Source organism: Lepidothrix coronata, unplaced genomic scaffold (assembly GCF_001604755.1).
Source record: "Lepidothrix coronata isolate B3197 unplaced genomic scaffold, Lepidothrix_coronata-1.0 Scaffold54, whole genome shotgun sequence".
Lineage (NCBI taxonomy): Eukaryota > Metazoa > Chordata > Aves > Passeriformes > Pipridae > Lepidothrix > Lepidothrix coronata.
In genome coordinates this window covers 1,908,457-1,934,944 of record NW_016690234.1, presented here as the reverse complement: position 1 = coordinate 1,934,944, position 26,488 = coordinate 1,908,457, and the positions used below count along the sequence as shown (strand labels likewise).

The following is a 26,488-nucleotide window of genomic DNA, read 5'->3' as shown; positions in this document are numbered from 1 at the left end:
ACATCCGACAGCACCCGCTGTAATGGGATCCAGCATCAAAATACTCTTTCTACTGGAGGACTGTTATATTTCACTGCTGAAAGAACTCAAACTTTTGAAGCCTCTCCTTAATTTTCAATGAAAAGCATTTGGTTCCAGGGTGACAGACGAGGCTCTTAAGAGCTGTTACCACCTCGGGTAATTATAAAATGACGGAAGGGAAAGAAAAAAAAGTGAAGGAGAGCCAGATTAACACTCAGTGTGTTTGTGCAGGGCTACAAAGGCGCTTCCACGGCTGCCTGTGCTGAGAGCTCAGCTACAACAGCTTCCAGTTGGAAAGAAAATTGAAGAAGGATGGAAGTGAGGAAAGAAGAAATTGCAATTAAAAACTGAAATGAGTTCCAAAATAACATATGAACTGGAACACTACAAAATACTTTCAGGAAAAAAAAAGAAAAGAAAAAAGAGGCTTTTGTTGCAAACCAAACCCAGCCCAGATTGGAAAGAAGAGTCAAAAAACTCTTGTGCAAGCTTGGGGCTGGCTCATGCCCTGGGAGCTGGAGGAGGGCTGTCCTTTCCCTGGGAAGCAGGTAAATCTCAGCAAATTGGAATTTCATTTTGCCACTTAATGTACTCTGAGTATACTGGGGAAAAAAAAAAACAAAGCAAGACAAAACCAGGCAAACAGGCTGAGCAAAGCCCTATGAAATTAAATGGTTCCAGCAGTAATAATTAGTTCTTTAATCCCAGAATGGTTTGGGTTGGCAGGGACCTTAAAGCCCACCTCATTCCACCCCCTGCCATGGGCAAGGACACCTTCCACTAGCCCAGGTTGCTCCAAGCCCTGTCCAACCTGGCCTTGAACATTTCCAGGGATGGGCAATATGGTGAAACTCAGATTTGTAACAACACATAGACCATACAAGAAACACAGGACTAGAGGCACAGTCCCTTGGAATGGGATAAAACACAGCAGCTCTTAGTGAGCAGAGCTGAGCCCCGAGGTGCGACCACGCACCGTGTGACTGAGCAGGGCAAAAGCAGGAGACCAGGGGTGTCACCAAGGTTCAGTAGCCTTCAACGTCTGATACCCTGCCCCTAAATCTAAATTAAACCAGACTAAAATGCAGGATTACTAGCCTATAGGTCCACATAATAAATTCCTCCCGAATTTTGCCTCCTGCCAGCAAAGCGTTTATAGCCCTACATGGGGAAAAGCTCGGAAAATGTGTCTTTGGAGTGGCCGCGCTCGGTGCCAGCCGCCAGCGCCACGGACACAGCTGTGCCCGGCCCGGACTGGCGCGCAAAGGGGCTGATGGCAAAGAAAGGGCCTTTAATAAACCAGCAGCATAATCCAGGACTCTGTCCTCTTTATTTTTTAATAGAAGCCTTTCACGATATGGAACTAATTATCGCCATCTGCCGTCCCCGGTCTTATATTTCCTCTCTCACAGCTCATTCTTCAAAAACTCAGTAGCTTCCTCCCTTTACATTTGTAAATGCTGTTGACTATGGATAAAATCCATGTTTACTTTGTATTCAGGGCCCATAGGAAAGCTTGTTTTAATCATCAACAGATGTTACATTCTGCTCTGCTGTGCTTGGCACACAACTTCAGAGGGAAATAAAAGAAAAATCTTTATTTTAAATTTAAATTGTAGATTGTTACAGACTAAATAAAATGCCAAATTGTTATTGGAAACAACATGGCCACTGTAATAACTGTAACTGACATTTACTTTTTACAATTAGGTTTTTTTTTCTGGTGCTGTTTAACACAAGATGGTTTCCACATTTTGCAAAGGACTTTCTTTCCCTTTGCTCTGAAATGATTTGCAATCAAGCCACAGACATTTGTAATTTATTTTTATTTAATACTTTCCTACGAGTTTATGAAATACTGGGATTATTATGCCATATACAGTAGATAGTTTTTGAATACGTACTCTCCCTCTGGACTCGTATTTCAATACACATTATCCCCTTGAACTCATTTATAAACACCCATTATTCCCCCAGACCCTGCTATAAACATGGAATATCTCTGTGGACTGTTCCAGCCTTATGGTCCTTTTTATCTCTGGCTTCTTTCCTATTTATATCCACCTTTGATGTCTGATCTTGCTCCCCTGCCGTGCCCTGGGGGTGCGGGTGCCCTCCCGTGCCGGTGGCAGCAGGACCCCGCAGGTACAGCCGCCACTTCCCTGTTACTCCTTCTCCAGCTGCCAGAGAAACTGAGCTGGAGACAGGGCTGGCTCGGGCACCTGCTGCACGTGTGGGGATTGCGGCATCCCGACATTCCCTGCTTGTGGCATCCACTGGTTCTTTTCCAGGCACTGGGTGAGAATATGATCCTCAAGCCTCCAGCACCCAAGTGTTCACCCTCCACCCTCACCAGGTACCAAACTGGTGCTTTCTTTGAGTGCTAATTGCTCATTTTGGTTTTATTTCCACACCGCTGCAGAACCTAATTGTGAAATTAGTTAGAGGTTTAGTATTGCTCAGAAGCAAAATGAAATAAAATATTTTGCCAGTCTTTGCTTGATATTGAATATTTGAACATAATATTTGTGCACTTTACTCCTACAGTAACAAAATACAGGAAAAAAAACTCACAGAATCACGGAATGGTTTGGGTTGGAAGAGACATTAAAGTTCATCCCATTCCACCCCCTGCCATGGGGCAGAGCCACCTTCCACTAGACCAGGTGCTTCAAGCCCTGTCCAACCTGGCCTTGAACACTTCCAGGAATGGGGAGGATGGATTCCTCCAAAAGATGCCAAAAGATGTTTCATGGCAGAAGTTTCATGGCTTTATACATCAGAGCATCCAAGAGTTTTTCAAGCAAGTCCATAAGGGAGCTGAAAGAGCTGTGCTGGACCTGAAGGACATGTGACACCACTGTAGCTTTAAGGATGAGGGTTTTAGTTGTAAGATAATTCGTTTATAAAACACAACAATGCACACTAAATTACTTACAGTCAGATGCTGCACACATTTGGGCAAATATTAACCACAACCAAGTTTAAAAATTTCTTCTTAGGAAATTTTGAGATCTAAAAAGGAAATCTCAGAAGGAAATAAATCCTTTTCCTTTAAAAATTGCAAACTCCAGCACAATGCAAACCAGCTTGGAAAGCAGCAGACAGCTATTTTACATCGCTGCTGAATACTGTTATGAATTAACAGCTCATTAAGCAAAAAAACTTTGCAAACCATGAATCTCAAAAGAAAGTCAGAGAAACTGTCATCTGCAATTTCCAGTGTGTGAATAAATCTAAAAGCCGTCAGGGGACAGAGTTCTGCCGAGAGCCAAACAAACAGGTGTCCCCTGGCCTCCCGACCCCAACATCAGCAGCGCAATAAAACTCTTCCCATTCCAGGACCAAACCATTTGGTACCAGCACATGGGATAATACCTGCTCCTTAAAACACGGAAATGTGGATAACAAATGCCTCTAAAGTCCCAGAAGAAACAGAGACGTGCACTGTGAAGTATCCCCCCAGGAATCCTGTAAATCATACCGAAATTTCACTTGTCCTGGAACAGGTTTGAAAATCTGTTTGTGGTTTCTCCTACATATTTTAAACTGTATCTGGTCAGGCCAGAAATGAAAGAGTCCTTCAAATTCCAGTGGAAAGATCTCTGTATGTGTTATTTTAAAATAGCCTTAAACTGCAGACAAATTTGCTCTGAAAACTCAATTATTTTTATAGTTTTAAAAAAATTTTTACTCTTTTTTTATTGTATTTGATTGATCAGTAAAGTGTCATTACTTTATCCATTCATTCCTCCCTGTCAGATTTGGCTGTGCTGGCACCGCAAGGGCAGAGCTACCACAGTCCTGGGTTATTTTAATTCAACTTACATAAATGTGTTCATGTGCAGTTTACACATAGAAGGCACAAAGGAGCAGAACGTGGGTTCTCATCTACACAGGTCAGTATCTGGGCAGAAGAAAACAGAATATGAAAGGAATAATATCTGAACAAAATACAAATAGATCCTCTGCCACAAAAACCACACGCTCAGTTACATGGGTTGGTTTGTGTACTTCAAATATAATCATGTATGGAAGGGAAGGAACTGGAAAGTAAATGGGAAAATCTGAAAGAGGAAATAAATATAAGCAAGGGGAGAGAAAATAAATACAAGCAAGTAAAGTGAAGAGAGTATCTGAATAAATTGTTTTCATGCTATATATAGCATAGATACAGTAAACACTCCTGCAATTTTTGCAGGCATTAAAAGAACTAGCAGTGTCTCGGTCTTCAGATGTAGTGAAGAAAGGACACGTGGAGCGAGTCCAGAGGGGCAGTGAGGACGGTCCCACCACGGTAGCCGCGCACAGACCCCCATCACCACGGCATCACCGCCCGACCTCGGGAGCTGCACACCTGGATTACAGCCAGCAACACACACGGCACAGCTCGGAGAACCATAAGGAGGGATGCAACAGGAACCTTTTGCTGATCCCATCGTCACCAATCCCCCGTGGACACAGAGATCTCTCATATCACCCAAACTGAAACGTCCCATCAGCATGTTGGCCAGGATGGTTAGTGCCTTGTAGATCCCAAATGGAAGCGTCTCCTAGAGCAAAGGTACTTTGGCAAGACCTCCCTGTGGAAAGCGAGCATGCTGAAGGTCAGAGCATGTGACTCATTTCCCCTCATGAATACCAGAATCTGGGTTGCTGGAATCACCACTCTGAAGGAGGTTTCCATCCTGAGTTCTGAGCACCTCTGAAAATACATCTCATGTAGCAATTTCCCAGCAGGTGAATCTTGTTTATGGGCCCAGGCTGATGGAGATCTCCTTAGATATAGACAAAGATCGAGAGTGTTTATCGTCATTACAGAACTCTGGGCACAACATATAATGACTTGATGATACAAATAAATAGGTCAGGTGTTCTCCTGTACAAAAACCTCTGCTCATGCAGATGGTCACCCACACTTAATTTCTGTGACTACCTCTCCATCCATCCATCAATTCCTCTGCATTGAAATGTAAAGTCAACTTGGAAAGCTATTCCAAGATAACCTTCAAAGTCACTCCCAAAAGGCCCCCTCTGACTGCAGGTGACAGTCCAGCCCCTCTCTGGGGTCCCATCTTTGTGACCATCACTCACTGGATTCACTCGGCACTGCAGCACAGTTTGGCAAGAGGAGGATTTTTACCAGCACGTGTTAGTGAGCAGTTTATTGACATGGAACCCTTCATCTCCACGGGTTTATCCCATCAGTGCTCATTCACACACAGGTATTGTAAACACCACATAATAAACCAGACAAGCCAATGTTGTGACATGCACAGAAGGCAACAGATTTAGAGCTGGGAGTGTCACTCCAGCCCTGCATAACACCATGTGTGACACAGGGTGCCACCACCACATAAAGCACGGGAGAGTTAAGAGAAGAACAGATAGGGATACACAAAAAGGCAGAAACATCAAGGATTTTTTTTATGATATTTTTCTGACAGTTCATCACGTTATCATTTATTTTCTGTACTTTGATTCACCACTGAAGAAATCCCCGCTCAGACAATTCACGGTGATGGAATAAAACGTCATGAAGGACCTGGGCTGGGAGGACTGATGAATTATTCAAGAAGCAGGAAATTATTAGAGGTCGTGTTTATTCAGAAACAAAAGTGCCTTGTTAATTCACAGGACTCAAGGTAATGTGATGATTTCATCTGACACTTTGCATAAACAGACCACTGGAATTTTCTGTATTACCTCCAGTTTAAAGCTCAATACCTGCACTTGAGCTGCAGGTTTGGAAAATCATCTGCCATAATGGCCTTTAAGTTGTTCCAGTGATTAATCACCTTCCCTGATTAACACGTATATTATTTCTAGTCAAATTTTTGTCTACCTTTAACTCAATTCACTAAATCTCATTATACTTTTTTCTGCTACTTTTAAGAGCTCTCTATTCACTAATTCCTTTTGCCTGTATAGGCACTTACTGACCACATTCAACCACCTCTTTAGTGCCTTTCTGATAACAGAAGAGGCTTGATTTTTTTTTGTTATCTGTCACCGTAAGATAAATTTTCCACTTATTTAGTCACCTTTGTGGATTTTCACTGCACCCATTTCAGTGCCCTTCTCCAAGTGTCAGGCCAAGAAATGAACAACGGCACGTGAAGGCACCAGAGGAGCTGTGGGGACTCCCAGGATTAACTAAAGGGAAACTATCAGCATACAAAAACTTTTCAGCAATTATTTTTAATTTTTCAAAGGAGCCGCATACTTTTAAAGTGCATTTCAAAAAAAGGCAGTATTTTTTGTTTTTTATAAACAGACAACTTTGAAATGTATTCTCTTTAAAAATTATACCACTTCTTCACATCTTAATTAATGCCAAAACTTGAATTTCTTTTTTAGTAGTGTGTTAGAAAACTGCTATTAATGTAATTTAATTTTTGTGAGGAGTACCATTTGTTTTCTATTTAAAAAAAAATAGGTGGTTCTGAAATCCTGGTCTGTCAGCATCGCTTAAAACGTTCCCATTCCATGCCTCTATGTAATAAATTAAATCAGTGTTTTAATTGTGCCCATGCTTTGTGGTTCCTGGCAGTACAAAAAGATCTTCTGTGAATGCACGTCCCAAAAAATCCTACTGAGTGATTAATTACTGATCTGGAAGATATAAATATGTTTTTCAGGGAAGCCAGTATGGACTGCTGGAAGCTTTGGCCTTATATATGGCTGTAGGTGTCTCTCGCCCAGCAGACATCATCCTAATTCAAACAAGATCCCAGTTTCAATATTTACTGGCAGTATAAATCCCTCCCCTTCCCACTTGCCCTATTTAATTAATACAAGGTATATAGACTTGAAATTGAGGAACACAAGATATGTTTATTCATATTTTCGATTTCTCCAAGTTCTCCTCATCCTTAAATAAGCCATCAGCCCAGTGTCTTCAGTGTTGCATGTTCTGGACAGCAGAGCTCCTCCAAGAGAAGGTGTTTATCAGCATGGGAGTAAAGCCCAGCCCAACTGTCAGTCCCAGCTTTCCTCCCCACGACTCTGGGCTGTCACGGCCGGCGGCTTTGCTCTCTCCTCGAACTCTTTTCCAGCCCAAATCAATTCTCAGAGAACCCGTTGGTGCTTGCAGTCTGCTCCCAGCATGTCATACAATAAACACACAAGGAGAGGAGCTTTATTTCCCTTCCCACCAGAACACCATCAAAATTAAAACCCAAACTCTTCCCGTCTGTAGCAAGTCAGTGCCGCTCCAACCGGGTGAGGGGGCCAGTCGGAGGTTCCACCACCCCCAGGGAGCATCTCCCAGCGGGATGAGGAGCAGCAGGCAGGGGATCATTCAACAGAAGGAGAACTAATCAAAAACTGCAGCAAGTTAAAAGGACCTGGAAGCAGTGAGGCGATACCGAACTTCTCACAGGCCAAAGTAACCCCAGTGAAGATTACTGCCTAATGGCCTCACAGGGGGACTGAGGGATCACAGTCCAGCTCCGTGTCGTAAGGAACATGATTTATGTCACTACAAGCAAGAACATGACAAAGACAAACAAAGACTAACTCCATCCTTACTCTTTGAAAAGGTCTGTCCATAGTCAAGGAACAGAGTGAGATGTGACAGAGAAACATGTGCCTGTTTGGAGCATAGAAGACGAGAGTTTTGCAATCCTCTGAGCACCAAAATTCTCTGAAATCACTGGGGCCATTGTGATTGCTCATTAACAATACACATCTTCCAACTGACATTTTTCATTTGGACCTTGTGAAAACCACAAATCAAACATACATAAGAAGGTAGCCAACTTCAACCGAGGAAAGGTCTTTAAAAAACAAGAAAAAAAATAAACGTTTGATAAAATAATTGCTTCTGCTGTTATTTTTTTTTGCTATTGCTTCAAAAACAATTTCTCTTTCTTTCTTGTTCATCTATCTGGTATCCTGCTGGTGAGCAGATGAAAGGTCCAGTCTCTTTAAAATTTCATGCAGGGCTCTTTAGAACATCTCAGTTTTAAATGCCCATGGCAAAGACAACAAAATGTGCCAGTAAATGGAAAGCAGATGAAACCTCTGTTTATATACTCCATAAAGGTGGTGTGTGTGACAGAGGGGCTGTTTTCACACCCAAGCAGAGTGGCAAGAACTGTTCTTAAAATCACTGAAACACATCACTTATATTCACCAAGTCCTGATCACAATTCAGCATCCCAAAAACTACCCATGACTTAGCAAACCCAGGTGGGTACAATTATATCACCTGGTAAGGAAAGTTTTCTTCTCCTTCTACCCTTAGAGTGCCTGAAGGGAGTCTACAAGAAAGATGACTATTTACAAGGGCCTGGAGCACCAGGACAAGGTGGAATGGTTTCCCACTGCTAGAGGGTAGGATTAGAGAGAATATTGGAAAGAAATTCTTCCCTGTGAGGGTGGTGAGGCCCTGACACAGGCTGTCCAGAGAAGCTGTGACTGTTCCACCCCTAGAAGTGTTCCAGGCCAGGTTGGATGGGGCTTCTGGTCTAGTGGAAGGTGTCCCTGCCCCTGGCAGGGGCTGGAACGGGATGAGCTTTAAGGTCCCTTCCAAATCACTCCATGATTCTCTGATATCACTGGCATTTCCTTCACATGATTTTGCCACTCACAAAGAGCACATTTTGACCAAATTCAAGACAAAAGTCTCACAACCTACTTCATGTTTGTACAGCTCGTGAGCCAGCAATGGCAACCACCATAATCTAAGGCAGCAACATCCAAGTCTGACAGGTTTGTGTGGGTTTGCAGCACCTTTTTGTATCTAATAAGTCTTAAGTATTTTGCCAGATCAGTCACTAAATTTCCAGCCGGAAGCCACAACATCTGTTTCCTATATCTCTGCTGTTGCTGCTCTCATTTACAGTGTTCACAACTCTGAGCACTCTCAAGAAGATATTTCTTAGTTCACTGTGGATTTGAAGCACATGAGTCACATCTGTGTGCTGAAGCACCTTGGGAGGGACCAGTGGAAGCCCTGCCTGAAAGTGGGAACAAGTATAATTAAAAAAAACAGAACAAAACACACACAAAAACCATCAGAGGAACCTGTTGCCAAACCCTGAGACACTTGAAGAAGGACAAAAATTTATGGACTACTTTTCAGACAACTGTTCCGATATTTAATGGAAATCTAAATTCCCTTTAGGAACAGGGTAGTTTTAGCTGCATAAACTCATTATGAGTGCAGTCATGTTTTGTACACTAACAATTAAAAGAACAAACAACTGTATCAAAGTGGATGAGATGGAAGGTTTGGACTCTCAGCATCCTGACACAGAAAATGTAACCCTGCAGGAGTCACTTGCACTAATCAAAATACTCTGGTAGCGAATCCCACACTGAGAACAAGGGCCAACCACACAGGGGGATCAGGTGTGTGATGGGGATGTCTCAAAGTGAAGATGATTCAGCCAGGAAACATCTCTGCCATAATCTAAAGGTCAAGTTTGGAGAGCACTGTGCAACATCACCCACAACAAGGAAACTTTTTTTCTCCAAAAGAGCTGCTGATCAATAGGCTCATCCTGGATAACCTTGTGCCAAGGCAGTTCCAAGGAGACAAATCAAAACCATCAGATGTTCAACAGAGCAGACTTGCAGATGAAGGATGCACGAGTGAGTCATGGGCTACTCAATACACAGAAGTGAGTCAGCTCAGTAAATGTGTTTCTCTGGCCACATCCCTTCGTCACGTAGTGCTAATAAGACCAAAAAGCCCCAATTGCATCAGTCACGGCAGAGGAAACGATAAACTCTTTCAGTGAAGCCTGAGCTCATGCATCCAGAACAACACCCCCCCAAGGGATTTTGCAGCCAAGTTTTGTGAGGTTATCAACAGGAATACAAAGCACAAACCATTTTCTCTATTACCAAGTAACTACAGAGGTGAAGAAGCCCAGAGAGCTCCAACTGGGAACAAGTCCATCACAATTTGCTCCACAGGATTTGCTCCACGAGTCCTGCAGAACCACTGTCAGGTGTCTCTGTCTCAGCTGGGGTGGACACACTTCACTTTGGGCTTTTAAGGCTGAAAATAACATGGGTGATTTTGCACAATTATCTGACCAGTGCAATATTTTCAACCAAATCGCATCTGTAGGACCTTAATGGAATGTGTAAGTAAAAGGAAATCTCTGTTACTCATCCCAGAGTTTAATCAAATGAGAAGGATAAATGGTGTTTTCTTTGAAAATCGTGTCTGTGGTACATAATGTGCTGTCACACCAGAACAGCCTTAATACAAAATGAAAAACTCTGGGCTATTTTCTGTAAGCAGAGAAATAACTTGGGGTTATCCTTTTAGCTTACTCATGCATTATGGGTTCAATAGCTTAGTCTGGTTTTTTTAATATGTTACTCTTAATTAGACACGGCATAGCCAGAGGCAGAAAGCGATCAGAAGAACCAGCAAAGATCCAGACTCAACACATCCCACTCCACAGGACCCTGTCACTGCCCAGCTGGACCCTCACTGCCTCTGACTGCCCAGGAGACACCTCTGGGCTCTCTCTTTTTTAGTTGTAAAATAAAAGATAAAACTATAACAATATCAAAGAAAGAAACTCACCTATTCTCTAAAAAAAAGCTATGAAAAGCGAAATGTGGAAAAATAAGCACAAAATTAATACAAAACCTGTGACAAACTTGGGCCAGAACCTCATTGGCTGTAAAGCTCGTGTCCTCTCTGTCCATGAGGGATCTGTGACAATGGCTGTGCTTCCATCCTCCCACACTTGCCGTTCTCACTTGTGTGTCCCAAACCCCTCACAGGGGTTATGGATGGATCACCAGTTACTGCATCTCCCAAAGATAACTCAAGCTTTAAACACTTACACTGAAAAAAATGAACGACCAAAGCAGGCTTTTCTCCTCCCCCTCTAGCACAGCAAGGCACGAGCAGCATCCCAGCCAGATGCACCGGGCAAGTGGTGCTCAGCCCCAAGAGCCACTTCGTTTCAGTGCTAGAGTGGACCTGGGTTTGCAAAGAGGGACCATCCCTGGCTCCAGGGTAACCCATCTGTTGCTGGCTCTGGAAGGGACCAAGATAAAATAATAAGTATTAAAACACCACGAACTCCATCCCGTGACCCTGAGCTGTTCCGCGGTTCCGTGGTTCCCAGCCAGACTGCAGCACTGAGACCCGGCTTTCAGCTTTACAGGCAAAAAAGCTTGAACAATAACTCTGATGCAGTTTTCCAAACACATCCTGAGTTATCTGCACATTGATTATAATCCTGTACCAACTCCCTGATGGTGCACTGCCGAGGGAACCTTTCACCAATGCTTTACAGGACCAGCTGAGTGGGTGACGCTTTCCCACATGCGACCTCTGGGAGCATCCCACCCTGCTCCGGTGATGTCCCATATCCTAATCCCTGTGCCCACCAGCTGGCACATCCCCCACAGCACAGCACAGCCCATGGACAGCCGGGCCCCAGCACAGGGCTGGCAGCACAGCAAGGCAACAAAACCAGCCCACCTGGGCACAACCAACGGGGCACGACCCAGGAGCGTTCTCATTAACATCCTCATCAGCCATTCCGTGCAATTAGCTCCAGGTAGTTGAAAGCACTACTTTCTGCAAACCTTTCTACATCTGTGCTTTCCCCAAAGTCTTGACTACCTGGTTTACTGCTCAAACACTAAAACTCAGCTCTCCTTCCATAAAGTATTTTAATCTAAAAATAATTCAAACCATGTTTATTTTTAAGAACTTTTACCCTCCCCAAAACAGTTTTTAAAAGAAACCAACTTTAACCATGAATACAGAGTAAATAATTGCTGTTGCTTTCCTTGCAGATAAATCACTTTTACGCTGATTTTTTTTTCAAAAAAAAAGATCAAAAGTAATATTAATCATGCTGGCCAGGGAGCAAAAGGACATTCCCAGACATTAACTGCTTTCCAAATATGAAAAACATATTAAATATCTCTCTAAAACAAGATGTTTTCCTCATGTTTCCTTTGGGGGAAATCTGCTGGGCACATTCCTGCCTGGATGAGGCCGGGGGGGGGGCACCTGCTGTGTGCTGGTACCATCCCCCCCCCCACCTGCCCACAGGCCTGGCATCTGGCAGGCTCCAGCATCAGGATGGCGATGCTCCAGTGGCACATCCACACAATGTGCCCACGCCACCTCACCTCCCCCTGCCTGTCACCGGCCCAATGCCAATGATCCATGGTGCCAGGCTGACACAGGAATTCTGCACTGGGAGTCATCATTTTTCCCAAACTTTTACAGGAAAGCACACATGCGGAAACTCCCACTCCATGCAGCTGTTGCCACAGCACATGTGGCTCAAACACCTCAGATTTTGCTTCTGTTTAATGGTGACCTGTGATTCCTGTTGCCATAGGATTGGAGGCAGGAGGGAGAGAAACCCGCTTTGACAGCACAAGGAAATGTAATTAGGGTCAGTCCCAAGTAAGATCCAGAAAAACTGTTTTTCCCTCAGCTTGGGCTGCCCAAGCTGGCACAGAATCCCAGCACACCCTCAGTCTTCGTCACCTCCACACATTAGGGAGTGGAAAATCCTGACTCAGAGGGAAGGTGTTGCCTCGGGCCCACATGTACAGTAGCAAAGCAGCCTTAACCCCACAATGTGGGTTTGTTATTAGCACAAAAGAAGGGGGGTGATGCTCAGTGCTGGGTACCAGCCACAGAGCAAAGACCATCAAAAGCATCACTTCTCCAGAGAGACTTTTCCCTTCCCCTTCCCACCCCCAAAGACTTTTTAATGATTTAAAGACATATCAAGAAAATGCAAATGCTTTCTTCCCTTTCTGGAGCTGGGGAATTGTGCAGTCCTGTCTGCCCCACAGTGGGACACACCAGGTGCCAACCACAGGGATGGACTACACGTGATGGTGCAGCACTCCAGTGGCATTCCATACCATAGTACCCAGTCTCCAGAATGCCCCTTGCACTGATCCTTAGGAACTGACACATGTTAAACCACACAGCTCCAGCCTGGTGCCTGCTGTCCCACCACACCTCCGCATTCCTGCTTCCAAGAAAGAGAGCTCCGCATAAAAAGAGAGGGATGAGTTTGTTTTCCCAGCACTAAAGGCTGCTCAGCACCAGCAGTGACTCCTCTTCCCCTTCATTTACCCCACTCCCCTAGGGGCAGGAGGGACCCACAGCCAGGGAAGGCTGCAGAGCAATGGTCGAGTCTCCTGTTGGATTTGCTGTATGTATTTTATTTGTTACTGAAGTCCCCCTAATTACTTCGAAAGCCTGTGAATTCTGGTCACAGGAATGAGAGGTTTCTGTCAAAGTAATTTTCCAGAAAAAGCTGTTTCTCTGGAATAAGCTTCTCATCTGCTAATCTACCAGTGCTGCAGCCGCTGGCCGGCCCAAACAAAGGAATACGGTTTTCCTCCCAGATACCCCAAGGAAGAATTTTATTAGCAGCGTACGTGTATGATTAGAACAACAGAAAGAGTTTATTTGTGAAAGAACTGACATCAAACCAGTACCCAAGTCCTCCGAGGACAGGGGAGATGCCTTTGAGCAAGAAGCTTTAAAACAGCTACCAGAAAGCACCCCGGTCCCTCACTTTTTCAACCTAGTTTGTTCTCTCTGCCTCACTAGAATCTCTTTTTTTAAAAGGACTAGTAGTTGAACCTGTACCGACTCCTAAAAATTAGGATTTTACATGTCTATCATCCCTTCTAAGAAAAAATTCCCATATATCCAAGTGGTAAACAGCACACAAAGTAAAGCGATAAAACTTGGTGGAAAGTTCCTAACTATGAATCTTTCACATGTTTCAAGTTAAGTAGATGATAATGCAAAAGCAAATGGAGCAAGCATCCTGGGATTTGTAATATAAAGCTGTCTGGTACCTCCCATCCAGATGTCACAGATCCCATGAGAGCAGGAATTAGCTGTCCCTAACTTACCTGCCAAGACCAAGCTCTGCTGGCCCCGTGTCACTGCAGGGCAGGCGGGTGCAGAGGAGGCTGCAGCTGAGGGGTCTCACAGCATCAGGGGTGGCAGAGAGGCTCCCTCTGCATCCTCCACGTGTCCTGGCTGGAAACTGACGGGACCAGTGGAGTCTGGGAGGTGTTTGGGATCACAGCAGGACAACCTGACAACGCCTGTCCCTGGCTGTGGTGAGAGCACAGTCCTGAGGGTACCAGCGGCTGTGCCCGGGCTGTTGGAATGTGTGCCCTTGGCCGAATTAAAACACGAAAAAAGGAGTCTACAGGAATTATTATTGTTTTCTGATTCACTCTTAGATTAGTACTCAAAGATATACAGTCTCAAATTATTATCCAAACATTAGAAGAAGAAAAAACAAATATTTAATACATCAGTTTAAACTTCTGTTGGACAAAAGTACTTAAGAACATACCCTGAGCTGTGGGTGTGTCTGTGCCACCGAGGACTGCCAAGAGACGTGGTGCAGAATTGCTACAGTAAAAAACAAACAAAAAGAGAAAATACAAATAAGTGAGGCTTCTCCTCAAACTGCTTTCCTTTCCTACGAAGGAGACAGTTATCCCTCCTCCAGCAGGATGGAGATAAGCACACACAGAATGCCCACAGGCTACGGTTTTTCATTTTCCTCTTGGCGTATCTACAACTAAGCTGCCAAAATAAACAAACTTCCCCTTCCAGTCAGGCTCAAAATGAACAAAACTGAATTTTTATGTCATAAAAGGAAGCAAAAACATAAGCAGGAACAGTTAAAATGCTTAAAATATCAACGCTTTTTTCCAGAGGGGAAAATAAATTTATGAAGACGAGCTATTACGTGCTGATTTCAGACACTAATTACGTAGTTCCCAACACATCCAACGTAGTATCACCATCACAGTTGTCTTCCTAAAGTCAGTGAGGAGAGAAAGTTTGGCCTCATGACATCAGGGACCAAAAAATAGACTTTTTAGGTCAGAAGAGGACCAAGCACATATTTTGACAGCTACCTCATCTGACTCATTCTTTGAAGAGCAACAACTTCACTAAACAACAAGGGCTTTGAGTGACATTTTTGCTACCCAATGAAAGCTCCAGAAAGAACCTGGAGAGGAACTGAAGTCTCCTCACTGACTCAGAGCTGCAGGGATGCCCCAGGGTCACCTGGGCAGCCAAGAGCCAGCCTGGCTTTAAAAAGCTAGTATTGATATTGTCTGGAGTCACTGAGATTTCTCTGGAGGATACAGACTACTTTCATTTTCAGACCTAACATGAACTTTAAATGATTAAATGTTTCATTGTGTATTAAGACCTGAAGGATGAACTTTTACAAACTGCTGAAAACACAACAAGGAAGATGAAGACATAGACACGGAGACTACAAGGATGCCCTCCCACGGTGCAGTCAGCAGATTTCAGCAGGGCTTTGGCACAGCTCTGCCTCTGGCAGGCCAGGAACCACAAGGAGAGCTCAGCCCAGCCCTCACAGGCTCCCCCAAGCCAGCACCAACACAGCAGCTCACACGTCCTGCGTGGCCAACGCCGCTCGACAGCTTCCCTGAGCCGCTGTGCCGTGCCCTGACTCTTGCAAGAGATCTCTCCGACCACTTGGTTCATTACAAATTGCTCCTTTTAATTACATCATGCAAATGACTTGCTCTTCAGCGCTGGGAAGAGCAGTCACCAGGAGGTCACGCTCACGCTGACCACTCCAGCAGGAATGTGTAGCCCATGGAGCGTGTTTGCTTCCGTGGTTTTGGCCATGCGAGGGGGGAGAGCACTAAAGATTAGTCCAGCACCCCTCACGTCAGCCCAAAAAGCATTAATAACAGGGGCAGACAAACATCCAGCCCAAACACAGAGCACAACGTCGATCACATTCAGTTCCTCTTGTACTTCATGAGGAACTTGCATTCCCAGGACACCAAGGCAAGACTATTTTTACTGGAAACAGGCTCACTTGGACATACAGCTCAAGGTTTCAGCAAGGACAGGACTGAACACTGAGCAGGTACTCCCAAAAAGCACGGACTGTCCATCCCTGTCCCTGCCCAGAGGAAGGTTTGGGTCCCTTGGTGAACACAGGCATTACTGAGCTCCATGGTGGGACCACGGCCACAGCTGGTGGTCCCTCAAACACGGGTGCTCACTGTTTGAGTCACACACCCGAGATAATTCTCTATTTAATCTCGTGGACATTCCGACTGACCCCTGCCTCTGACATTCCCATAATTAGAAGTGTTTGACATTACACTTTACCAACATTCTTCTTAGTTGGCATTTTTGTGTGCAATTAATAACCTCGACTAAAAATAAAATTTATGTATATATACACTGTGCTGTGAAACCCGAGATATTTTAAGATAGTATTTCATCTGAATACTTTCTTGAGGTCATGTGGAGCATCTCTCTCTTTATATGGATAACTAGAAGCAAAGAGGAATCCGTCGTGATAACATGCAAATAAGTACGGTGCATTCATACGAGACCAAACACTGAAGTCATAAAAAGGAAGGAAAACTACACAGCAGGACAGATATTTCCAGCATTAATGTAGCATTTTCACCTGCTGTGCAGACACAAATTCTGTGTACATGAATTAACACTTGCTCTTATTTGTTTTCTCACCTTCTTTATAGACTAGAAGCCTTGTGTGAGACTTTACTTTCAAGTAATATTAAGAAGCATCCATGGCTGCAAAGATTATTTCCATTTATTCATGTGAAAAATGGTGTTGTTCTGTGCACTTCCTGAGGGAAAAAATTTAAAGAGTTACACCAAAAACTAAGAAGAAATGTCTGTTAGACTCTCAGCATTTATCACCAAGATACCTTTAAAAAAAAAATAAATCTTACATCCTCAGAATAGTCACCCAAATGCCAATAATAAGGGCTAAATCAATTTAATCACAGAACTTCTGTACTTGCAAAGCTCAGCAGGAGCTCCTGGGCTTCATGAAGGTGGAGACTGGACTCTGGTTTCTTATCTTAATGTTTTATATTAACATTCTTTTAATATTAACACGAGCCTGAAAACAGCCCTGCATGTGCAGCTGGGTCACGTGCTCATTTCCATCAGCATTCCTCTTGCAACTAGTTGCTTGTAGATAAGATTTCTAAAATAATTGATATTTTCATGGAGCCAGCTATGTTTTAACATCGAAACCACGCAAGGAGATGGCTCTCAGAAAAAAAAATCATTACCTAAACAGGTAATTTTTACTGAATTCCTGAGGGGTTCCAGCACAGGAATTCCCTCAGCTGTGCAGTACATTTGCTATCAGAACATACATGCATTGTACCTCACTCAGCCTGGCACATAAAATCCAAGTGTGTTCAAGTCTCTGGTGATAGAACAGTCCTGATTGCCTTTGTTCTGCTAATTAGCAGGGAAAAAACCCTTGGAATAAGTTTTTCCCAGTGAGTGCATTAGTGAACACACAGTGCAATAACACAGCACCACGAGAAACTCCTGTAACAGAGAATTCTGGCTTCCTGCTTTCTTAAGCCTGACACAAAGCTGGAATAATTAGGGTGATAAAGTCAAAGCAGCCCGAGTAAATTCAGCTAAATCTAGTATCACCACAGTTGGGACACTTATTTGCATGTTTAAATTACTCAAGTGACTCATTTTCTAATTTCCTTTTCAATTGCTGAATGCCCTACGTCTCAAACGAGTCCCTGGGGAGGAGAGGCTCAGCGCACAGTGTGTTAAACTTACAAACTTGTTATACTGCACAAGATTAGCATAATATTGCATATGCTATTCCTTATTTAATAAAAATTTAATTGTGCATATAATTTGATAATTCAATACCAATAATTTGTTGTACAAATCTAGAATGCACTCATTTGGTTTTTTCTTGGAAAAAAGTTACCTGTGAGGTTTCGTGACTAAACATTCTCACCAGAACTCCCAGTTTTGCCATATTTTACCTGCAGCTTTCCTAAGCAGGACAAAGCTCAGACCCAGGGAAATGAAAGCCTTTTGTTGGCACTCAAATGTCCATAAATCCAGCCTCCTGGTCTTAGTGGGGAAGATACAGAACACTGAGGTTACAGTTCTTAATTAATGATGTCCTGATGATGCTCCTTGGGTGCATCTTGCACCCAAAGCCAAGGAATGACCACGTCCTGACTGGGCCACTTTGTGGGCACTGGAGACAAAGTTCTCCAATACACACCAATGTTATGAGAGGATTTCAGTAACACACTGCAAACAGCCACTGAAAACATCTTGAAAAGCATTTGGAAAATCCCCTGTAATTACATCATTCCCAATTAGTGTCCCTGGCAAATCAGCCTCTTGACTGGTCTGTTGACGTGCAATCTGGTTTTCCATATCCTGGGGGAAACAGTGATCTCGGGAACCTCCTAATGAGAGTAAAACTCACTCTACAGGGTCACAGCAATGACAAGTTCATTCTCTTCTGTAGAAATTAGGAGAAAATACTTAGCTCATGTGTTCTATTGACACATTATTTCTTCCCTGTTTTCTAGCTTGGCTCTCTGGAGCTCATCCAAACCTCTAAAGACAACAGGGACCACTGGTAGCAGCTCTGCCCCCTCCTTCTCCTGTTCCCCGTGGCAGCCCTGGAGATCTAACACCCACCCCCCTTCCCTCACCCAGAGTCATAGCAATGTATTTTAATCAAGAGTAATTACTCCACTAACAGAGGAATGCCAGAGGATGCATTTTTCCATTTAAAAAAAAAAAAAGTCCTAATAAACATCCACCTCCATACAGGTGTTAAAACCATTAACCCACACACACATCTAAGCTGAGAGAGGAAAGGGTTCCTTTTTCTCACATGAAAACACTTTTCAGAGAAGGCAGTTTTTGCAGAGCTGTATTAACATTCTCCCACAAAGGTCAGTGCAGAACACCCTGGGATCTCCTGGAGCCTGCGCTGGGAAACCCACTTTACATCTGCCAAGCCTATATGCAATCTCAGTGTAACATACAGGTGACCTTCCTAAGCTTCTCTACCTTCTCTAAATTTAAATTAATTGTATCATTTTATTTAAGTTTCCAACTTGCTGTGGTGTATTAGCATATTAAAATTAACTCTGCAGGCTGTAATCATTTTACCTTAATAAAACAAGTTACCAAGGCAAATTTGATAAAATTATAGTACCCCCTTGTGGTGTTACCTTCATACCCCAATAGAACATCTTTTAATACTATATTCTAAAAAAAAAAATCATTTTTTATCAAGCTCAGTGGATAACTAATTAACCTTTTCTAGAATCCAACAGGAGCAAAGGGAAATTAAAGGGACTATCACTGGAATCTGAGAATGAATGAGCTAGAACACCACTTTTCACAGTCAGGGAACCTTGCTGGGACAGCCTGGACACAATTGCCAACTATTTTAAAGTCATAATATACCAAGTGCAACTCATGACCTTCCATTAGGACAGAAGTCAGGAAAAAAATTAACATCTCCTGTCCATGACAAATAGAGCTTTGCACAAACACAGCTTCATACATTCCCCATATTTGGCTGCAAGGTAAGAATGGAAGAGAGAAAGTCTGGAAGAAATGCACCTAAGGAAATGTTACTCAGGGAAGAGAGGACCTCCTGCTTCACACACACATTAAGAATTTCACAACCAATTCACGTGGACCTGCATGCACAGAATGTGTTCCGTGTCCCTCCCCAAAGCCCTGATACAGGAGCCCGGCTCCAACTGGACAGGTCTCCTTCTGCTGCAGCACTCAACTCTGCCTTTCCTTTTCCCACTGCCTCTCTGAAATTCCATGGAAGGACACTGTTGTTAAACAGCAGTGAGTGTTACTCTCCCAGCAGTGTACACTAATAATAATTCAGTGCAGTGTCACGGAAGGCTGTGAGTTCTTAGCTGAATTTATTTGAAAAATAAAGTTTGTTCTTTTTCTCCAAGATCTTTCTTTAAGCCAGCGTGGAACTCTTGTAAAAGAAAACTGCCCCTAAGTACCAACTACCCAAGGAACAGCCTTTTTATTTTATTTTTTTATTCCTTGCTCACCATGACAACATAATAAATGAGCCCTGAGAGACTTGCAGTGCTTAACTATTTAAAATTGTGTATTTTATCTTTCACTGTAGGCTTCCAGACATAACATCCATGATCTATTTTTCAAACCCTCTTCAGTGTCTCCGAGTGAAATAAGCCAATTTTCACCTGCAATATGCAATGATCAGAGGGACACCTTGAGCGGGGACTCTGGTAACACTTTACAGAACTACTCTTACAGTATTTTTGTGATCCATTAATAATTACTTGCTCCTGTAAAAGAAAAGCAACAAGGCCACAGTTTCACCATCTGCTTTTTCCATTTTTGTTTGGAATTCTGCTGGATGGCTCTGTATTCTTTCATACATGACTAATAGGAAAGATACAAGACTAATAGGAAACACAACTGCAACTTCACTTAGGCTTGGTTTCAGTTAACAGATGGGCTTTAAACTATCCAACATAAAAGCATTCATTTCAGAAAAACTGACCCCAAAACTGCTTCATAAAATGAAGTATTTCCATTTTTTTTTCCCTCAAAGCTTTAGGATCTTTCATGACACTACAGTATAAGAGGCCCCAGGGTTAAAAAAGAATAGCACACACACACTCTTACAGTTTCTGACCTTAAATATCAGAGACTAAAGGTTTTGCAATAAAAGTATCAGCAGTAACATACACAGCTCTGCAAAAAGCCTCCTAGACCACAGCTTTTCTTGCTAAATTTCAAGTGCCAACATAAAATTACAGCAAAGAGATCTGCAAAATCCCTTTTTTGGGTCAACTGAAGCTCTAGTTTTCCAGCAGCCAGTACAGGAGCTGTGGTGGGAGTTTGTGGCTGTTGCAGCAGAGCTTCCCTCTGGCTAAGTAACTGCTCCGAGTCAGCCAAACAAACTCTGCGATTTCTCAGTCCCACCCTTTCCCAGGCACGAGGGCTGGGGGGCAGTAGCACCAGTCCTACTTCCACACTATTGAATGTAGACACAATGAGTGCAAAGCTGGTCATCCCACACACCCTGGACAGCTGGAAGAGCATTTACCCAAGATCAATAAACAGGTTTGGCAAGATCCCTGGAAGTGCCCAAGGTCAGGTTAGATGGGGCTTGGAGTAACCTGGTCTAGTGGAAGGTGTCCCTGCCCATGGCACAGGTTATGGCAGCAGCCCCACTGAAACCAAAACGTTGCCAAAACTTCACACAGGTTTACATTCACAATTAAAGATAATCAGAATTATACTGGAAAGCACTTTTTGCAACGTGGTTCTCCTACTTCTGTCTCGGAGGTGCCCGTGCCAAACCCCAACGCAGCTGAGTGTGACAGGGCTTCCCAGAACTTCCAGGCATAGCCCGTAGGTGGCGGCATTTTTATAGGGAAAAAAACAGAATTCCCTTTTTTCATTCTCACTGTGCAGTGGGATTTGAGCCCGTTGCTCACACGCAGAGACACCGACTCTGGCCAATAGTTCCTCCCCCAGCAGGGCTGGGCAGTGCCCACACAAACAGCAACATCTGGCTCCGGACAAGAAGCCCAACTTTTCTCTCCACACACGTTACAGAGCAGCCCCCCCAAAGTCACTCAAACACGAGTTTAGAAACAGAGGAAGCAAGGGAAGTTTTCCAAATCACACTGTGCTCCATGAGCATGGCTCTTTATTTTAAATACATTTTATTACTTCCTAACCAGAACTCTTTCAGCTTTGCAGAGAGGTATAGAATCACCTTAAAAAAATAATAAAAAAAGAACACCACACCAAACAAAACCACTCAAACCATCTAGTTTGGAAAGTGCTGTTAAAAACTCCTACAAGAATCAACACTGGAGAAAACTTAGTGAATAAGCCAAAGTAGAAGCAAGTTCCTGTCTTTCAGACAGTGGGGTTTGCCAGATGCATCATCACATCTGCATGAGAGCAATTTTTCATTATTTATAAATGCGTTACAGGAACATGGCCAAGGTACAAGCCAAGGAGTCCAACACACATATAAAAAAAAAAAAAAAACAAAAAAACAAAAAAACAAAACCCAGGGAATGTGTCTTGGTTATAGAACAAAAGAATTCATTTTATCACTTGGCTTTAGCGCTGCAGAAAATGGCTCCTGGTGCGCTGAACCCCGTGATGAATGTGCCCCCTCCAGATCTTTATTGCCCCTGTAAATCACCGCACTGACAGCACTTAATAAGAAAGCTTTGGAGTGGGTTTGAAGTTTTGCTTTGTACAAATAAAATCTCATATTAAAGAATTTGCTAGTCCTCAAGGTGTGGAAAAATGACTATGACTAGAACCTGTTGTGCTTGCTTTTTTTAACTGTTTGTTTCCACCATTTTTTTTTTTAATCATTTTGTAGCGAAGGGACCAGAATAACATAAGGAAATCACTCTGTATTGAAATAGAAAATTAGAGTCGGGACTTAGTTATTAAAACCCCTTATTTCTGGTGTTTCTATGCCCTGTGATGTCTGGACAGGGCAACAAAATCAGATGCATAGAATATAAAACATGAAATACTTTCCATAGTTTGATATGACATGTTGACAATACTTCCAGCTTTTAACTAAAGAAATTGATGATTTGACATCCAAAGTTATCAAAATTCCACTGTTAGAGAAAGGGCAGGATTATCCCAGTCACCTGTTACAGGTACAAAAGGCCTTAAATCCCTTGGCAGAAACTACAGCAATATTCACAGATGGACCAGTTGTGGTCAGTAACATGAGTTCTACTTTACACACATATATTTAATTTTTTATATATATACATACACACACACGCACACAGAGCTTTGGTCAAGCAACAGCACTCTATAAGGAAACAAAGAAATAAATTATTACTACACAAATATGTAAAGCTTATATCAGCAAGCAAATAGATCTATTTATAATGACAGATTTAATAATTTGCTTTAAAAATGACATTCTAGAACAGATATTTGGGGTAAATAATGGTTATTTGGAGGTGTTCAGAAGGAAACTGCAGTTTGGCTCAGGCCATCATGTACTGACAGTGTCAGCATGTCACTGAATGACACTTTAACCAAAATAAATCACAATTAATGTGATAGTGGCTTTCTGTTTTGCTTCCATGGCTTGCATTATCCTTGCTCAATTCCAGGCAGCACCGTTCCTTCTAAACTAGTTTATGGCACACCTTGGACAAGGAAATCTTAACAGGAAGCTACAGTTATTTGGACAAAGCTAAACATATTTATAGGGAAATAAATATATTTCCTGTTCAAACTGGGAGCACAAAGGTATTATGTGCCAAACTATCAACAGGTCTGGAGAAAGCCCAGCTTCTCCTGATGGATTTAAACACACTTTAGAAGGCACCTCAAGAAAAATACACGTTAGGGTGTCTAAGTGTTCAGTCCCAATCTAGGAAAAATTAAGTAAGGTTTTTCCTGAAAAACAAAACCAACCAGTATTAAAGGAGCACATTAATAAGCGTAATTTAGGATTAGGATCCAAAGTATCACATATCAATATTTCCCAGCTGCACGGATTATTCCCCTGGATCTTTTTCTAACTCTCATCACTGGAAAGAACACAAAGGTGCCCCCTGTGTCACCAGTCAGAACAACCTGGCACTTGAGGAGAGTCTACAGCACCTAACCAAGGAAGAGAATCAGGGCAAAAGTGGATTCCAAAGAAAGTTTCAGGTTCCTCGTGTTCACTTGGTGCAAACAAACCTCCTTTTGCAGTGCATTCCTGGTACCCCCTGACCAGGACATAGACACAGCCACAGCCCCCTCCCCACTCCCCCTGGGGCTTATCAAGGCACTTAGAGGCTGATTTAACACTTATAATGATTAATTTGATTTTTAAACTACTTTATCATGATTTATTCTTATTTTTCAATTTGGAAACCATTCTTAAACCTCTGAAAACAGTTCTGTGTAAGTTTGGGGGTTGTGTTGGGGGTATTGGTTGGGGGTTTTTTAATAAAATTAAAGCCCAAGAATTACTGATGGAATCACTTGTTCCACTTAAAGAGCAAAATGCAGCTCCCTCCCTCCCTGCCCACACCAGGTGAGGTGCCGGTGCTCGTGTAGGGCAGAACCTCTCAGCTCTGGGTTCCAGCTCAGCACTCTGGAGCTGGATCATCCCTCAGTATTGATGTTTGCCACTCCACAGCTCAATCACCTCATTAGCTGCCTTTTATTGAGCACCAACATTCATTACTTACTTTTCAATTCTTTGATTAAGCGCCGCATTGCCGGGATCCCCAGCCTGCATCTGCCAGCTGATTAGCTCAATAATTCTGATAATCTGCTCAGATCTGGGAAGGGACTGAAATCCCTGGGAGCTGCCTCAATTTACTCCTTTTGTGCACAACATCAATACACCCAACTCCCAGCAACACAATCCAGCAAATCAAACTTCAAACGCGCCAAGTTAGGGAGTTAATTTCAACGAAAAGCCACAGCAGGTCACTAAAATGCCCCGTAATTGTCTCTGGGTTGTGCTGTGGGATCCTCCCACGCCCTCCTGGCACGCTGTGAGTGCTGGAGGAGCCCGGAGCAGCCCTGGAGCGGGACTGTCCCACACGGAGCAGGGGTGGCAGAGGTCAGCACAGCCCTGCCCACCGGCCCCAGCTCATCCCTCGTTGTCCCTCCAGCACTGCCCGACATGATTTAACAACTGTAATCCCTTATTTAACGATGTCAAAGGTTTTTAGGAAATTGACTGTATTTCACCAACGATATATTTCTTCTCGATGACAGAGCGGTTAAAATGATTTTTTAAACCAAGACAGCAAAATAAAGCAGTAATAAAATCAATAAAAGGTGCTTAAAACATTCCTTCTATTAGGTAATGGCATTTAAAATATCCGTAGCTTGTAATGGCACTTAGGATATGCCCGAAAATCAATGAGCTAAATTACTTATTGAACTAGTTAATTTGAACATTGAGTTTTATATGTATATTGATAAAACAAGCGACAAGAGCACTGGGGGTGTTCGAATCCCACGGTCAGATATCCCCCTCTGCTGGGAAAAAAAAAACCTCTGGAAACTCCACCAGAGATTCTTTCTTTTTAAAGCAGCAACAGTAAAGGATGTAACGACTGAAAACTCCACAAGAGGTCTCAGATGCTGCAGGGCTTGTAAATTAATGCTGCTTTTGCCTAAATCTGTGAAGTTTTAAGATGCTGAACAAAACCACAAAACTTTCAATTTCGCCCAAAATACCATTTGGTATTTCGAAATACCAAAATATTACCTATATATAGAAATATGCAAAAAATGTGGGGAAAGTGTAGGAAACAAGAGGTATCAATGCTTTAAAACTGTGAATTATCGTCAACAACTTTGATAATATTTTTCATATTAATAATTCCTCCATGTAGATTCGAGAGTAACAGCCCCAGGTAGTATTTTCTTGCAAGAAATAAAAGTATAAAAGACAAGTTCTGTGTCAGCTTCTGCTCTTGAGGTGCAAAAATCCTTCTCCAAAGTCTCACCTGAGCCTGTGTCTCCTTTACACGGAGGAAACTTGGGAGGAGAAACCCTCACAAACTCCGAGAGGCTGAGGGATGACAGCTTTGCCTGACACGGACCCCTGGGAAGAAACCAAACACTTATAAAGATTTCTACCTATTTTCGTGGCCTTTTATCGCTGAGGCACCGGGGTCCCTGACGTCTCTGAGGCTCTGGGACGAGGGGCAGGAGGTGATGGAGCTTTTCCAGGCCGGGTCGCAGGGGCAGGAGCACACCTGGAAGGGGAGGATTAAACCTGGAATTGGCAGTTTTCTCTCTGTCAGGGGAGCAAATGGCTTTTGGGCCCCGCTGTTGTGTGGCAGGGCTGGGATTGCCACAGCATCATCCTGAGGGATTCCTCACTTTCTGAGAGGTCATGGAGACTCTTACACCTGGGAAAGGCAAAAGCATCCTAAAGTTCCACAGGAGGAGCCGAGCGGGCTGGGGAAGGCTGAGAGCCCCAAAAACACCGTCCTGGGGGGACTCTGGGGCCACTCAGGGGAGGGGAGGGGAGGGGAGAGGGAGGAAAGGGGGAAAGGGGAGGAAATGGGAGGGGGAAAGGGTGGAAATATGGGAGAAAAAGTGGGAGGAAAGGAGGGAGAAGGGGAACGGGGGAGATAAGGGGGAAAAGGAAGAGGGGGGAAGAGGAAGAGGGGGAGGAAAGGGGAAAAAAGGGAGGAAAAAAGTAGGGGAAAAGAGGAAAACGGGAGGGAGGGAAAGGAAAAGAAGGAGAAAGAAGGGCGGAAGGTGGAGGGAAGGGGGAGGAAAGGGATATGAAAGGGAGAGAAAAAGGGGGGGGGAACAAACGGGGAGAAAAGGAAAAAGGGAAAGGGGAATGGAGGGGAAGGAATCCCAGCGCGCGGCCGGAGCCCTCAGCCCAGGGCCGCCCCCTTCCCGCCCTTTCCCTCACCTCGGGGCGGGGCCACGGCGCTGCCCCAAGATGGCGGCAGAGCCTTCCCAAGATGGCGAGCGCACCTTCTCAAGATGGCGGCGGTACCCTCTCAAGATGGCGAGCGCACCTTCCCAAGATGGCGAGCACACCTTCCCAAGATGGCGGCGGGCCCAGAGCCCTCCCCAAGA

The 26,488-nt window shown here is 43.6% G+C and overlaps 1 long non-coding RNA gene across 6 annotated transcripts in view; it reads right to left on the bottom strand.

Annotated features, from left to right (window-relative positions):
- LOC108498012 overlaps positions 1 to 26,485 on the bottom strand; it is a 387,118-nt gene extending 360,633 nt beyond the window's left edge. For 4 of the 6 annotated variants that reach the window (XR_001875034.1, XR_001875036.1, XR_001875035.1 and 1 more), the window contains exons 1-4: positions 25,772 to 25,965; positions 25,526 to 25,644; positions 16,562 to 16,683; positions 14,370 to 14,428 (exon numbers count right to left, since the gene is read on the bottom strand). This is a non-coding gene — a long non-coding RNA (uncharacterized LOC108498012). Of the gene's footprint in view, positions 1 to 14,369; positions 14,429 to 16,561; positions 16,684 to 25,525; positions 25,645 to 25,771; positions 25,966 to 26,318 lie in introns of those variants that run through there. The other 2 variants (XR_001875039.1, XR_001875038.1) reach the window with 2 other exon arrangements.
- Between the last annotated feature and the right edge of the window lie 3 nt (positions 26,486 to 26,488).